The sequence below is a fragment of the Ambystoma mexicanum genome, chromosome 2p, assembly GCF_040938575.1.
Source record: "Ambystoma mexicanum isolate Mex_15411 chromosome 2p, UKY_AmexF1_1, whole genome shotgun sequence".
Taxonomy (NCBI): Eukaryota; Metazoa; Chordata; class Amphibia; order Caudata; family Ambystomatidae; genus Ambystoma; species Ambystoma mexicanum.
The window spans coordinates 1160564073-1160577967 of record NC_090923.1 but is presented as its reverse complement, the minus strand read 5'-3'; the positions used below and the strand labels follow the sequence as shown (position 1 = coordinate 1160577967).

The 13895-nt window shown below is 48.4% G+C and overlaps 1 protein-coding gene across 1 annotated transcript in view; it reads left to right on the top strand.

Moving 5' to 3' along the window:
- LOC138567264 (protein Wnt-7b-like) overlaps positions 1-13895 on the top strand; it is a 285438-nt gene that overhangs the window by 166575 nt on the left and 104968 nt on the right. The window lies entirely within an intron of this gene.

Here is a 13895-nt window from a genome sequence, read left to right as displayed (position 1 = left end):
AGCGCCACACTCGGACGGAGTTCTGAATGTTAACATGTTAAACTTCATACAATCCACTAACAAAAAACTCAGCATTTCTGCAGATTTATCTCACTCAAAAATCTAACACACAACCATCTCTCACTCAACAACCTGCACGCACTTCACAACACTGCAACAACACATAAGCAACACCGACACTACACGAGGACTGACATCGATCCGATACTCACACCAAAGCTCAGCACCTGGTGTATACCGAGTTGAAGCTGCCAACAGAACACCACTCCTCTCACTATCCTACTCCCCCTTCACCTACTAACCCATCCCACCTTCTTGTTCGCAGATCCGCCAGAGCGCCTGGGGACCAACTCTGTTGGTGACGGTGTGTGGTACAAATACCTTTAATATTTAACATTTAACATTTAACATATATTGCTCAATACGTCTTATTTTATTCTATGTTGTTTCTACCATCCCAATGTACCTGGAATAGTAGATTTCGATGACGAGTCGATGACGGATCCTTCTTGAGCGGCTCTCTTTAAAGCAGGAGCCACGGATCATTGAGATCCCTCGAAGAAAGTGAACTCGGCGTCGAAGCGGCAGCTTCGGTCCCAGCAGTGCTCGTCGCTGACGGAGCAAAGACATCCTGAAAGGAAGAGGCGTGCGGCGCACCTCGATGTCGATAGTTCAGGACCGGAAAGAGATTGTGAAGGACTGTGGCCCAGCAAGGGCGTTGAGTCGTCCAGTGTATCTACGGTCTTTGGGTGGCGGGAAACCCACCGGCGGATGCTCCTCATCGTGTTTCGATGGCCTGGCCTTCTCTGGCGGGATAAGGCGGGCGGCGGTGTGTATGAGCTCGTCCGTGAATCAAAAGTCTTAGGTAAAGGAGCGTTGCGGCTCCGGTCGTTGGTGGCACGGCGTCAAGCGGTCCCCTCTTCTGGGCAACACAGCTTTGACAGACCTCCAGCGGTTATATCAAACCTGCGAACCGTGTTCGACGACGGTGGATGGAAAGTCCGGTGCTTATCTTCGTTCTCGTCAGCGGTCCCAGTCTCCGGTCGGCAGCCTGTCGAGGGTCTGACTTCCAGGGCACTTCGGCAAAGGTTAGCGGTGCTCGATGGTCCCTCGGAGCATGGGAAGAGGGCGCCTAACTAGGTCCTCTCTTGGATCAGTCTCGGCGGCTTTCTGATTTTAGCGAAGGGAGACAGCAGTTAACCTTCTTCTTCAGGCTCGGCTTCGAGATTAAGCGTCAGTTTCAACTTCAGCTTCTGAAAGAATTCTAGCAGTTAGAGGCCCCCAGATATACTAGTTGATCTCTCATTCATTCTGCTGGGTCACACTCAGGCAACCAATCACTCAGAAGGGCATTCAGCAGTCAGTCAGCCAATCAGGCATACAGTACATTCAGGCCATTCTCCTCCCTCTCAGACACTCACAACAAGGAACGTGTATTGGGACAAGTTCCCAGCCATTCAACACTATACACTGCATTCATACCAGTTTCGGGCAGGGCTGCCTCAGACATTGTATTTCACACTAGACACCAGACATCCCCAACAAGAAGTGCATATTGGTCACACACTCCATTCACCCAGGTCCCACCCACAGGGTGTACCCACAACATACAGTCACTGGGAAGGCTCCAGCCAGTTTGGCTTGGACTTCACAACAACTCCATATATGGAACTTCCACCCAACAGCCAGTCAGGGGGAAAGGACAGAGTCAGGGCTTCCCAGGATGTTGGGAAAACAAGGTAACAGGCAATAGAAAACAAGAGGCCACAGGGGCCATCTTGTTTCCTATCAGGAATCAACTGATTCCAATGGCAGGGCCTGGGTATCCCCAAAATGGAGGATACTCAGAGCACCTGTCAAATTCAGCATGGAGCTGCCACCAGCCCATACCCTGCTCTGTGGGCCACACACAGGTGCCCAAAAAAATACACTAGGGGCACAGGGTTGTACCCCGACCCACGGGTGCCATAATGGTATCCCATGGGTCTGTACACCAAACCAAAAACAAGAAGTGCTGCACTGCCAGGAGTCTCACATGGACTCCTGGGCAGAAAACAATACAGAACACAAATGAAAAAGGACTACAGGACAAGGACAGGGAGACCCTGTCCCTCCAATGCATTTCCAGCATCACAGTCGCCCCCTCCCCCAGACTGAGGTTAGGGTGCCTAATCTCCCACGAGATAGACACCCTCATCCAGATGGTCAACATACCTTCTGGAAAGGCCATCTGCATTATCGTGACACTTCCCTGGTCTATGCTCAATGGTGAAGTCTAGCCCTTGCAGGCTAATGGACCACCTGAGCATTTCCGGGTTCTCACCCTTCATCTGCAGTCACTTCAGGGGCTTATGATCTGTTTGGACCTTGAAGGTAGACCCCGTAAGGTAGGGCCTAAAACGCCTAAGGCTCCAAACTATACTGAAACATTCCTTTTCAACAGTAGCCCACCTAAGTTCTCTACCCTTGAGTTGTCTACTGATGAATATGATCGGATGTTCCCTCCCTTTGTCATCAAACTGGGACAAGACAGCTCCAATTCTGGTGTCGCAGGCATCCATCTGGACGATAAAGGGTTTGCTGCAGTCAGGCGCACACAACACAGGTGCCCTAACACAGACTTTCTTTCAAGCCATCAAAGGCCCTCTGACAGTCTTCCCTCCAATTAACCTTCCTAGGCTGTTTGGGTGAAGTCAGAGCTGTCAGAGGTGCAGCTATGGTTCCATAGTCCACCATGAATTTGCGATAATACCCAGTGAGGCCCAAAAAAGCTCTCACCTGGGTTTGAGTAGTGGGAGTCTCCCAGTCATGTGCATCCTGTACTTTACTGGGGAGAGGTTGTATTTGACCCCCTCCTACCTCATGACCAAGATAAGTGACTTCCCCCTGAGCTATCTGGCACTTGGTGGCCTTGATAGTGAGGTTAGCCCATTTCAAGGCCTGCAACACCTTATCCAGATGTGTCAAATGCTCTTCCCAGGTGGAACGGTAGACGGCAGTGTCGTCTAAGTAGGCCACACAAAAGGCCTCTAGCCCACTGAGCGCATGATTGACCAATCTCTGGCAGGTGGCAGGGGCATTCTTCAACCCAAAAGGCATGACCCTAAACTGGTAGAGTCTCTCATGTGTTGAGAACACAGTCTTTTCCTTGGCATTGTCCGTCAGAGCTATTTGCCAATACCCTGAGGTAAGGTCATAGGTGCTCACAAATTTGCCAGCACCTATGGTGTCCACGAGCTCATCAGCCCTGGGCAATGGGTACGAGTCAGTTTTGGTGATGGCATTCACTCCTCGGTAGTCCACACAGAACCTCCAATCCTTGGTACCTGCCTGGGAACTTGCCTTGTGGACACGGACCACTGGACTGGACATGGGACTGGTTGAGGTTTCAATAACACCCAGATCGAACATCTTGGCGACCTCAGTCTGGATGTGGTTCTTAACTGTATCTGACATACGGTAGCACTCGCTTTTGACAGGCACACTGTCACCAGTGTCAATTTCGTGTCTACACCACGATGTAAGTCCTGGTGTCAGTGAAAACAGAGAGGCATACTGCCGGAGCAAAGCCCTGCAGGCCCTCTGCTGCTCTGTCGTCAGATCTGGAGAGAGATGCACTCCCTCCACTGAGCCATCCTGAGGGTTGCTATGCAGCAAATCAGGAAGGGGCTCACTCTCATCCTCTTCTTACTCTGAAGCTAGCAAGAGACATGAGACTTCTGCTCGCCTTTTGAAAGGGTTGAGCCTGTTAACATGGAATACCCGAGGGGCTAGCCCAGGGGCTCCCATGTCAACCAGATAATTGACTTCACCCATCTTGGAGAAAATCCTGAAGGGTCCAGTCCACTTGTCTGCCAAAGCTCTAGGCTTGGTAGGCTCCATCACAAGGATTTCCTGTCCCGGAGTCCAATCCACTTGCGAGGCTTTCATCATGCCAGTACTTGTTCAATTCCTGGCTGGCCTTGAGATTTGCTGTCACCTGACCCATCATCTGTGTCATCCTACGTCTGAGACCTAACATTTAGTCCCCCACTTGCTTGGCGGGACCTAGAAGGGCAGTTTCCAAACCTTCTCTGATCAAGGCAAGGAGCCCCCTAACAAGATGTCCAAAGAGTAACTCAAAGGGGCGGAAAACATCACCCTCTTGAGGTACCCCTCTGTAAACGAACAGCAGGCATGTCAGGAAGAGATCCCATTTCCTCCTTAGGGGCTCTTCCAAAGCACCTAGCATGCCCTTGAGAGTTTTATTAAATCTCTCAACCAGACCATTGGTTTGGGGATGGTAAGAGGTGGAGAACTTGTAGGTTACCCCACACTCTTTCCACATGGTTTTCATGTAACTAGACATGAAGTTGGATCCTCTGTCAGAGACAACCTCTTTAGGGAATCCAACATGGGTGGAAATGTCCAGGAGAGTCCTGGCAACCACCTTGGCAGTAACAGTCCGAAGGGGTATAGCCTCAGAGTACCTGATGGCATGATCAACCAAGACGGGGATGAACCAATGTCCACCTGAAGTGGGAGGGTCAAGGGGACCGACAATGTTGATGCCCACCCTCTCAAACGGTGTGCTAACCACTGGCAACGGCTGCAGTGGGGCGATGACACTGCCTCCAGTCTTGCCAGACAACTGACAAGTTGGGCAGGTCCTGCAGTGGGACTCCACTTCTACTCTCATCCTGGGCCAGTGGAAATGGGCAGAGACCCTCTGCTTAGTCTTCTTGGTCCCAAGATGACCAGCTAAGGGCACCTCATGCGCCAACTGCAGCCGGAAGGGCCTGTAAACCTGGGGTACCCCCAACCTCTAGAGGGCACCAGGCTCAGGGAGGCTTAGTGGGCTCACTAACAAGGAGCTCACCCTGCCAATATATCCAAAATGTCCTGGGCACTTCTCCTTGTGCCTGGGACAGGGCCTGTTTCCTGTGACCCTCGAGAGAGAGAGTGGCACTCTCTCTGTCCCTTACAGAAGTCCGCCCGGGAGAGTCCCCCTCCAGCCAACAGGCATTGAAGGTCGGGGTGGTCCTCCGGGATGAGCACCTCTCCCACAGGAGGGTCTTCTGCCTCTTCTCCCTCAGGTGTTGAGTTTGGGTTTTCTACTGGACCCAGCCCGTCTGGAACATGGATCCCAATGGGTGCTGTAGGAACAGCAAGAAGAAAAGGAGCCCACTTCACAGAGGTGGCCTTCTTGTTCTTCCGCCTTCTCGCCTTAGGCCTCGCCTTTGGCTCGGGTACCTGACTCACAGCCAGACACGGTATCACCTGTGACCTAGTGACCGCAGCAGCAGTCATGGGTAGACCATCCGAGATCAACCCCAACTCTACTAGATCATTTCCTAACAAAATGTTAGCAGGGGCATTGTCCTGAACCAGGACAGGAAGCTTTGCTGTCTTGTCTCCAATCATGAGTGTGACTAAGGCTACAGGTGATAATTTGGGAGGCCCACCAGCTAGTCCTCTGGCTTGAGCAGGGTCCTGTCCACCACTGTCATGCTTGCCCAGTGTCTCTCAAACCAATAGAAGGCTGGCCATTCAAGAGCACACTTCTCAAAAACCTATGGGTGTTCTGTGGGAAAGTCGCCAGTACTTCTGCGTACTGGTCCCAGGCCCCAAGGGACACTAAGGAAATCTTTACAGGATCGCCAAATGTGATCCCTGTAGAGGAGGGGAGGACAGTGGCCTCCACCTCAGACATGGGGTAAGGGCATAGTCAACATCATAGGGAGAAAAAAAAAACTATGAGCAAACATTCCTCTTCTCAGCTCCACATCAACGTCCCATCCCCCTGTCACATTAGTGGGCAACACCCTCCTAACGCATTCTGTAATCTTTTTTTAATTATCTTTTTTTGGATATAATACATCTAAACTACTGCACCATACACGCTACCCCACTAACATCCCTCATCCTCTTTCTTTTGTAGAGCTATGTGCAGAAAAGCCAACAAAATGGCAAAAGGGTGATTTGAAGGATGGCTTATGCTATTATTATTTAAAGATTCTTTTAAGCTATTGTTAAGCCATTTTCCGAGTCATTTGGCACAAACAACAGAGGTCTTGGTCTAATTATTGCTTCAAATTGTAATAGATTTGTTAAGCTTAGTCTCTCCAATTTTCTCTTGGAAGGTCAAGCTAAGCCTTTATAACCACTAACATTTTACAATGATAGCTTTTATATTTGATATATTATCATATTGTATATCCCGTTGTAATGTCTATTTAGAGGAAAGGAGACAAGGACCTGTTATAATGTTGATCTTTCTTAAAGTAAAACTTTGGACAACATGCATCATCACTTATGTTTATATTTCTTTTAGGTGCAAGGTGAATAAACAGATATATCTGTTGAAATTCTTTCATAACTGTTTGATTAAACATGGTGGTTGATCAATGCCATATAAGGATGTACACACTGGATACAACTGCAATAAACAAACAAGTTATTTTTCTTGTTACAACTGTATATACAAACATGTCATGACAACTTGTTCTGATTTAAAAGTGCATTTGCTGTTATGGCCATTGCTTCCCAAAATCATAATAAACGTGTTGTGAAGTCTCCATGGAGACATTGAACCCCCGCAGGATTCCACACCAATGAATATAAATGGACTGTAACCTTCCTGCCAGTCATTACACTGTCAGGTGGGCTTTTTTACTCATGAAAATAAATACTTAAAAGAAGGGGATCCTGTTGTCCTGGGAGCTCCTTACTTCACAACCTCATCTTGAGGGTAAAAAAGAAACAGAGGGCGGGTGGTCTCAGCAAAGATAAAAATCTGCTCTTTGATATGGACTAAAATAGATTTTGCCCAATCCCTGGGCACACCTGCCCCTCCCAATGTTTTGAGGAGAGCCAACAAGATCTGTCTCTTAGACCTCTTCTGAAAAGCCCTTACCAGTATGATGGTCTACAAGAAGAAGTATTAGGACCTAGAGAATCATAGCAACTATAATAATGTGTTATTTGTATAGCGTTTTCAGCCAAAGTGCTGTACAATTAAGCAATATGCCCCAAGCGGCGGGGGCATTACCGAGTCAGGTAATGCCCCAGGGGCCATAGCTATAGGCCTGAGCGAAGCTAGGGCCTTAACGAAGGGCCTGGGGCATTACCTGACTCGGTAATGCCCCACGCCGCAAGGGGCATATTGCTATTAGTACCCCGGCCCGCAAGATCTGCATGACCTGGGTACTAAAAGCAGTTTTTTATGTCCCGAAACGTTGCTGCGTTTCGGGACAGAAAAAAAAGACCAAGAAAATGGCCGCCGGAAAAGGGAAAACTGAGTCCATTCTCCCTTTCCATGACGGCCATCGGGAGCGGACGCGCTGGAAACAGAAGTCTTCCCAGCGCGTTCGCTCCCGAAAGACGACAGAGAAGAAGGTAAGTGGGGTTGGGAGGGCGGGGGAGAGGGAGGGAAAAGAAAAAAAAATAGACGTACCTGAATCCCCGGCGGTGGACGAAGGCAGCCTCCAGCAGTGTGGAGGCTCGGAGCGGGGATGGCCCCGCTCCGAGCCTCTACACAGCTGGAGGCTGCTGCGCCGCCCACCTTGGACAAAGGAGGCAGAAGGTAAGTGGGGAGGAAAGGGAAAAAAAACATACCTGAGTCCCTGGTGGGGGGCGAAGGCAACTTCTCTGCCGTGTGGAGGGTCGGAGCGGGGATAGCCCCGGTTTCAGCCTTCTCATTGGCTGAGGGGCTGCCATGACCCCCGCCGGAAACAATGGTCGTGGAATCTCGGCCGAGGGATTCCCAGCCGGGTAATGCCCCGGCGAGGGCCAATCCAAATGCTTGTTTCATTCTGATTGAGCCCTCGCCGGGTACTAATTAACATTTGTATATGCAATCATTATTACCCAACCAAAGTTGGTACTCAATTAACAACTTCAGAAGAATGATGTGCTGAGCTGGCCTTGCCAGGATTCAAACCTATGACTGGGAGATCACACACAGATGGCTCCATGTCATTTCAACGACAGTAATGACTTCTAAATAATTCACCTGAAAGTAATTACTTTGAAACTTCACTTTGATTTTTTTCATTTTTGGGGGGGTGCCGCCATCCTCCCCTTCCCCTTCACTGTTACCCCTACAGCAACCCCCTCCACACCCCTTTTTTCCGCTTAACCCACAACTACATGTATTTTTTCGAAGTGATTTTGAAGCAATTACTTCGGAGTAATTATTGTTGTAGAAACAACAGGAGACCCACTCAGATCTCAGCAGCTAACACGTAACCCACTGATCTATGATATCCTATGTAATATGGGCTCTGGGTAGGCCCCAGTGGCATTCATTTTAGATGGGGGCATTGCTTGATTTTCGAAGCCTTCCAGTAGTGTTATGGGCATGGGTGGGGTGATCATGGTAGTTATTTCAAAAGCTTGGGAATTTGTGTCGATCAGCACCGCTTCATGCATGCAGTCATCAAGCTCCCAGATGAGTCTCTGGGCAAAGCTTTGAGTAGTATTCTAGTGCTTCAGGAAAAGGTTGCCTCCTTGGAGTGCCGAATGACTACCAATGTTGGTGTTTGCCTGGGCCTGGTGCCAATTTCATTTGATACTGTCACAAACAGGGAGCAACAGAACAACCAGAGTCTGAGATTTTGAATTCTCGACACAGTTTATTTACACACGCATGGCGGTTGCACACCTTGAGGAATATCACACATAGCAAACTCACTGAGCAACAGGGAACTGCAATGTAACACAAAATGATTCCTCTACCACATAGTCTTGAGGTCCAACATCCTACACATTCTGACACACAAACAGTAAGGATAACAGAGAGGGATTGGGAGAACTATTATGAGTCTGAATATTTTCTGTACAACAAAACCCACTGTTTACACCACACTGGGTCTTTGGGATATTGCTTGCCCTGCTACATTTAGTACATGTAGTTCCCCTGACTTGCACAGCAACCTTACTGGTACTTTTGGTTTGGTTCCTGCCAGCTTCTGTTCATAGGTCCTTAACAGGCCCTCTGTCTTGGCCTTGATTCTACACCTGAGTACTAGATCACTGGGGTCCTTCTTGGTCCCTGGCACTTCCCCTGGGTGACTCTTTAGGTCTGTAGTTTTTGAGTCATACCAGTCTTTTAGACCCAGCTCTATTTATCTTGCCACTTGCGTGGCCCCTTTGACCTGGGTTCACTCCAGCCCTGCCTGGCCCCACTGATCTCGCCACCTTCCCCTTGGCTACCTCTCCCATGCACTTTGGCCCTCATTGGTTAGGCCATCGGTGGTTCTCTACTTTGGGCCTCTCTGTGCTCCTCTTGATTACTCTCATCCAACTCCAACCTTTCCCTTGCTCTCTTTTTCTAAATGATCTGCCTCGTCAAGCTAGTGGAAACTAGCTGCCTTTTGTACAGTGGTTAATAGGGCGATTGGGGCAATAAACACTCTAATTGGTGGCCCATGTCCTTGCTGGTTCGTCCCTACCCTGATAGGCCATGTCCCCTTGTTCCCACCTACTACCCAGGTGGATAAATCCCCCCTTCTATGTTTCTAGGTGCAGGACATTTTCTATTGATTTTGGTCATTTGCCCACCATCTTAGAGTCAGGCAAAAGTGCTGTGGCTAGTGCCTTACCCAGTGAACTGCTTGGGACGTTTGTGGGAAACTATCTGTGTCCAAATGTCTGTGTGGATGCATCTGAGCTTTCTAACTTGACTGTGGATTTTCCATCGACTATCTACAGACGTCAGCTGTGCCCTTTCTGGCCTGCATTGGAACGAGTGAAGGAGCGTTGGGTGATCCTCCATTTACAGCCTGCAACAGTTGTATCACGGAGCGTGTGGCTCCCTCTGCCCCCCAGAGTTCTCTAGTCTGCGGTGGCTGGAGTGGGCACACTGACTTTGTCACACTTTTCAGTCTGGCCCTCTCTATTACAGACACCTACACTACAAACCGAGGGTGATGATAGTAAGACAGCCCGACGATTACCTGAGCATACGATGACAATTGGTCATAACCTTTTCTTGCTTGCCCAACTGACTCATCACTGTCAGGTGGCGAAATGCGTGTGGCGTTTGTGTGGGAGGTGGAACACAATGTGTGTTTCGAGAGCAGAGAAGGGGTCACCAAGGCAAAATGCCAATCACAATAGAAATATGGAGCCAATACTCCAGGGTGATGAGAACCCCCTACAAGGAGGGTTTAGTAGTTGTGGCATAGAAGGAAGATACCCATGGGTGACTGCATAGCGTTATTTGTTTGCATCCACATAGTGGCGAGTTATTTACTGGAAAGAGAGGGTACATTGAGCAGGAATTATGGAACCGGTTTCTTGCCATTATGCTTCTTCTAACCTAGACATTTACAATAGGGCCGACCCTCAGCATCTCCCACAAGCAGGATCAAACCAGGGGACAGAAATGGAGCTGGGAAGCAAACAAATTGTTATGTTTCTTCGGGGGTGGCCGAAAGAGTTTTGTAGTAATCAGAGGAATCAGGTTTCTGAGACTGTAAAGGATCCTTAAACTGTCCTCCTGATAGGCTGGATCTGGTTAGGGTTGGGACCCTTACTGGAGACTCCCTCACCATACCCTTATCTAGTAGTGGCCTTTTCGTAGGAGATCCTGGTGTGCCCTGCATGCTCCCTGGCAGAGCTGGCCTTAGGGCAGGGCAGTCAGGGCGACCGCCCGGGGCAATATTAGCCCCCAGTGCGCCAGCTCGGGGAACCTTTCAAGGGCTACCCCGAACTGGCGTGGTTGAAGAAGTGTTATTTTGAAATTAAATGCTCTCGCAGGAGCGGGCGCATTTAACAACAGTGGGGTGCTGGCACCCTATTGAGATAATTACCACACTGTTCCGGCGCAGGACTGGGTCGATAATCATCCTAATAGGGTGTCGCTATTGTTGTTAAATCCACCGGCTCCTGCGAGTGGATTTCATTTTAAAATGAAATTTCTCCCAGCACAAAAAGAGACATTTGGCACTCTCCCCTCCCCACCCCCCACAGCGGGAGGGGGGTCGGATTGTTCATTTTCTGCCTGGGGTGCTGCTGGCACTAAGGCCGGCACTGCTCCCTTGGAGGGATAAGGGCAGCAGGCGGCTATGGAATCCACTCCCCTTTATTTCCAGCCACATTGCGTTCAATCTAATTTCCACCTCTGGGACTGAGATTATGGCGCCACCTGGAGCACTGATGATCTTTGGTGGCTCTGCAGTGTGCCATTTGCGTACTTGAGCTGTGGACTCAGCCACTGACGGTACTAGGTGAAGCGTTATTGAGGTCCTGGGAGATTTTAATGGTGTCCTTCAATAGGAATCCACCGTTTCAGAGATATCAGTCCAGGATACGGCCAGAGGGATACCGCCTATGGTCACAGTCATTAAGGAGAACACAAGGGTGGGTGTCTGTCAGGAAGAACTAGCTGACGATTATGATGCCAGGGCCCTGAATGAACGTATTGATTCAGAATGCCCACCAGCACACACATACCAGGCTCCCTGAGTCACAGTGTTATCGACTACCATGTTTACGATGGTTGGTGACTGTGCACTAACTTGAGATATCATGGTGGATGGAAGGCTCGAGAATGATCAGAACCCTGTTGTTGTCACTCTGACTTATTTTCTTCAACGGGGCCCTTCACCCCACATGACACATGCTGTAGCCTCTAAAACGGGTGTGTGATATGTTGGCCAATACAAATCCTGATGACCGCATTCCCAGAATCAGGAGTGCTGTAGACAAATAGTAGCTTTAGCGTATTCTTAGTGAAATAGTGAAGCATAGCTAATCTAGGGAGTTATGTAGGCATTTTCCAAAACCGAGGCGGTAATAACAGGGCCTGCCACAATTATAGGGAGACGATGTGGTGGGGATGTGGTGGGGTAGCTAATGGGAGTGGTGCTTCAGGGTCCAAGTAGAGGAAATTCAACTGCAAGTGTTTAGAAACAAAGAGGAAACCCCTGGCAGTGGTCAGAGGTGGCTTCAACATGAATGGCACTCGTTTGCATGCAGTGAGGATTCTTACGGATCTTAGAGGGCGCTTCTCAGGAGGAAAGATGTTTTTGGTGGTGTAATCTGGGGCCACACAAACATCACTGCACTTCAGCTGGTCGAGAATACACTTACGAAAAATCGTATAATTCTGCCTTTAAGTGCCTCTATTACTCTCTGAAGTTGGACAGAGGTTGCTGATCTGGAGCTGATGCCAGATTCTGACATGTGCTCGCTGCACGTGACATTCTGAATAGGGTGGATGTGCTTTGTTTTAAAACCAATTGTTGGGAGATGGCTGGTGGTGTTAAACTCTTGGGATTGTACTTGTTCTTGTGATAGAACATCTTGAAAATACTAATCTCTTGTTTCTTTATCGTTGTCATGCTAGTCCCAGCAGGACCAGGCTCAGTCCTTCTCATAGAATCCCAGTTTCAAGTGGAATGGGTTATTGGGGACTATTATTGGCTAAAGATAAGAATTCTTGTGTCATCACATTTGGAGTCACCTCCTTTTTGGTAGAATATGGAAGAATAAATCCAAGATGTGGTGGCAGGTTATGCCCCAAAACAGGTTTTAATGATGGCTTGCGGCGTGATAATAGTTATAGTTTTGGATATAGTATGCTGGAGTAATTTTGTAATAAGTTCATTGATGTTTGCTAGTCCATGAGGACTGAGAACAGTAGTAATAGTCTTTCACGTCCTCATCAAGCCAAACTGTTTTTACGAACATTGAGGTACCTACTGTTAGTTTAAATATGAATTTAAGATTCGATTCTGCATTATCTTTTAATTTGTGCAATCAAAATGTTTTGTTATTATTATAACAAACTTGGAACTGTATTAATCTACACTGATAACACCAGCAATAACTTGGGAATTGGGTATGGACAGGGTAGTCTCAGAAAAAGAGTTAAGGGGCGATCTGTTTACAAGTTAATAGAATGGGCCTCATTACAATTTCGGTGGTCCAGGGAAAAAGTGGTGGTCATTTGTTACTGCCATTTATGTGACGGTAACGGAATTACCGCAGTTTTTCCCGCACCACCTAATTATATCATTGGAGGTGAAGTTGAGGATTTACATCCAGCAACATGGGAAATAACCACCACATGTAATCCCATGGCAAATCCAGGGAACCAAGTGGGTTAACAGGAATTGAGTTTGGTGGTAATTCACCAGTTTTACCGCCGAATTGCAAACAATCCCCCGAAATGAGGGCCAATGGCTTAAAATTTGAGGTTACACAGTTGCAACATAACACTTCACAGAGAACCCATAGCAGTCCACTCATGAAATGAATGTTGGATGCGACCTATCTCCCTTCATGCCCTGTCACACAGATAAAGTGTCATACTACTATTTGATCTGGATCTTCCCATCAATATCACGTGGGTATCAATTGCATTAGAAAGAGTGATGAGCAGATCGTACCTGAGGAGCCCTGAGTAATGTTCACAAGGTCTCACACCTAAGTCAAAGTGAAACAGGTGGGCAGACACATTTGTGCAGTTGTGCTATGAAGCATGTAAATACCTGACTGCCACATGCTGGCTACCTTATGACATCCGTGCGCTGGCAGCAGGGGATGGATGGATGGATGGATGGATGGATGGATGGATGGATGGATGGATGGATGGATGGATGGATGGATGGATGGATGGATGGATGGATGGATGGATGGATGGATGGATGGATGGATGGATGGATGGATGGATGGATGGATGGATGGATGGATGGATGGATGGATGGATGGATGGATGGATGGATGGATGGATGGATGGGCCACTACTCAACATGAGGTGGTTTGACAGCCTGACATGTAGCTCCATGAAACCAATGTTACTCTGAGTATTAATAACCAGTTAGTCAAGAGGAAGGGGTGGGGACACACACAAGTCCTTATGGAGTAGACCCTATAGGATAGCTCTAATTCTTCCCTTTTCGGTA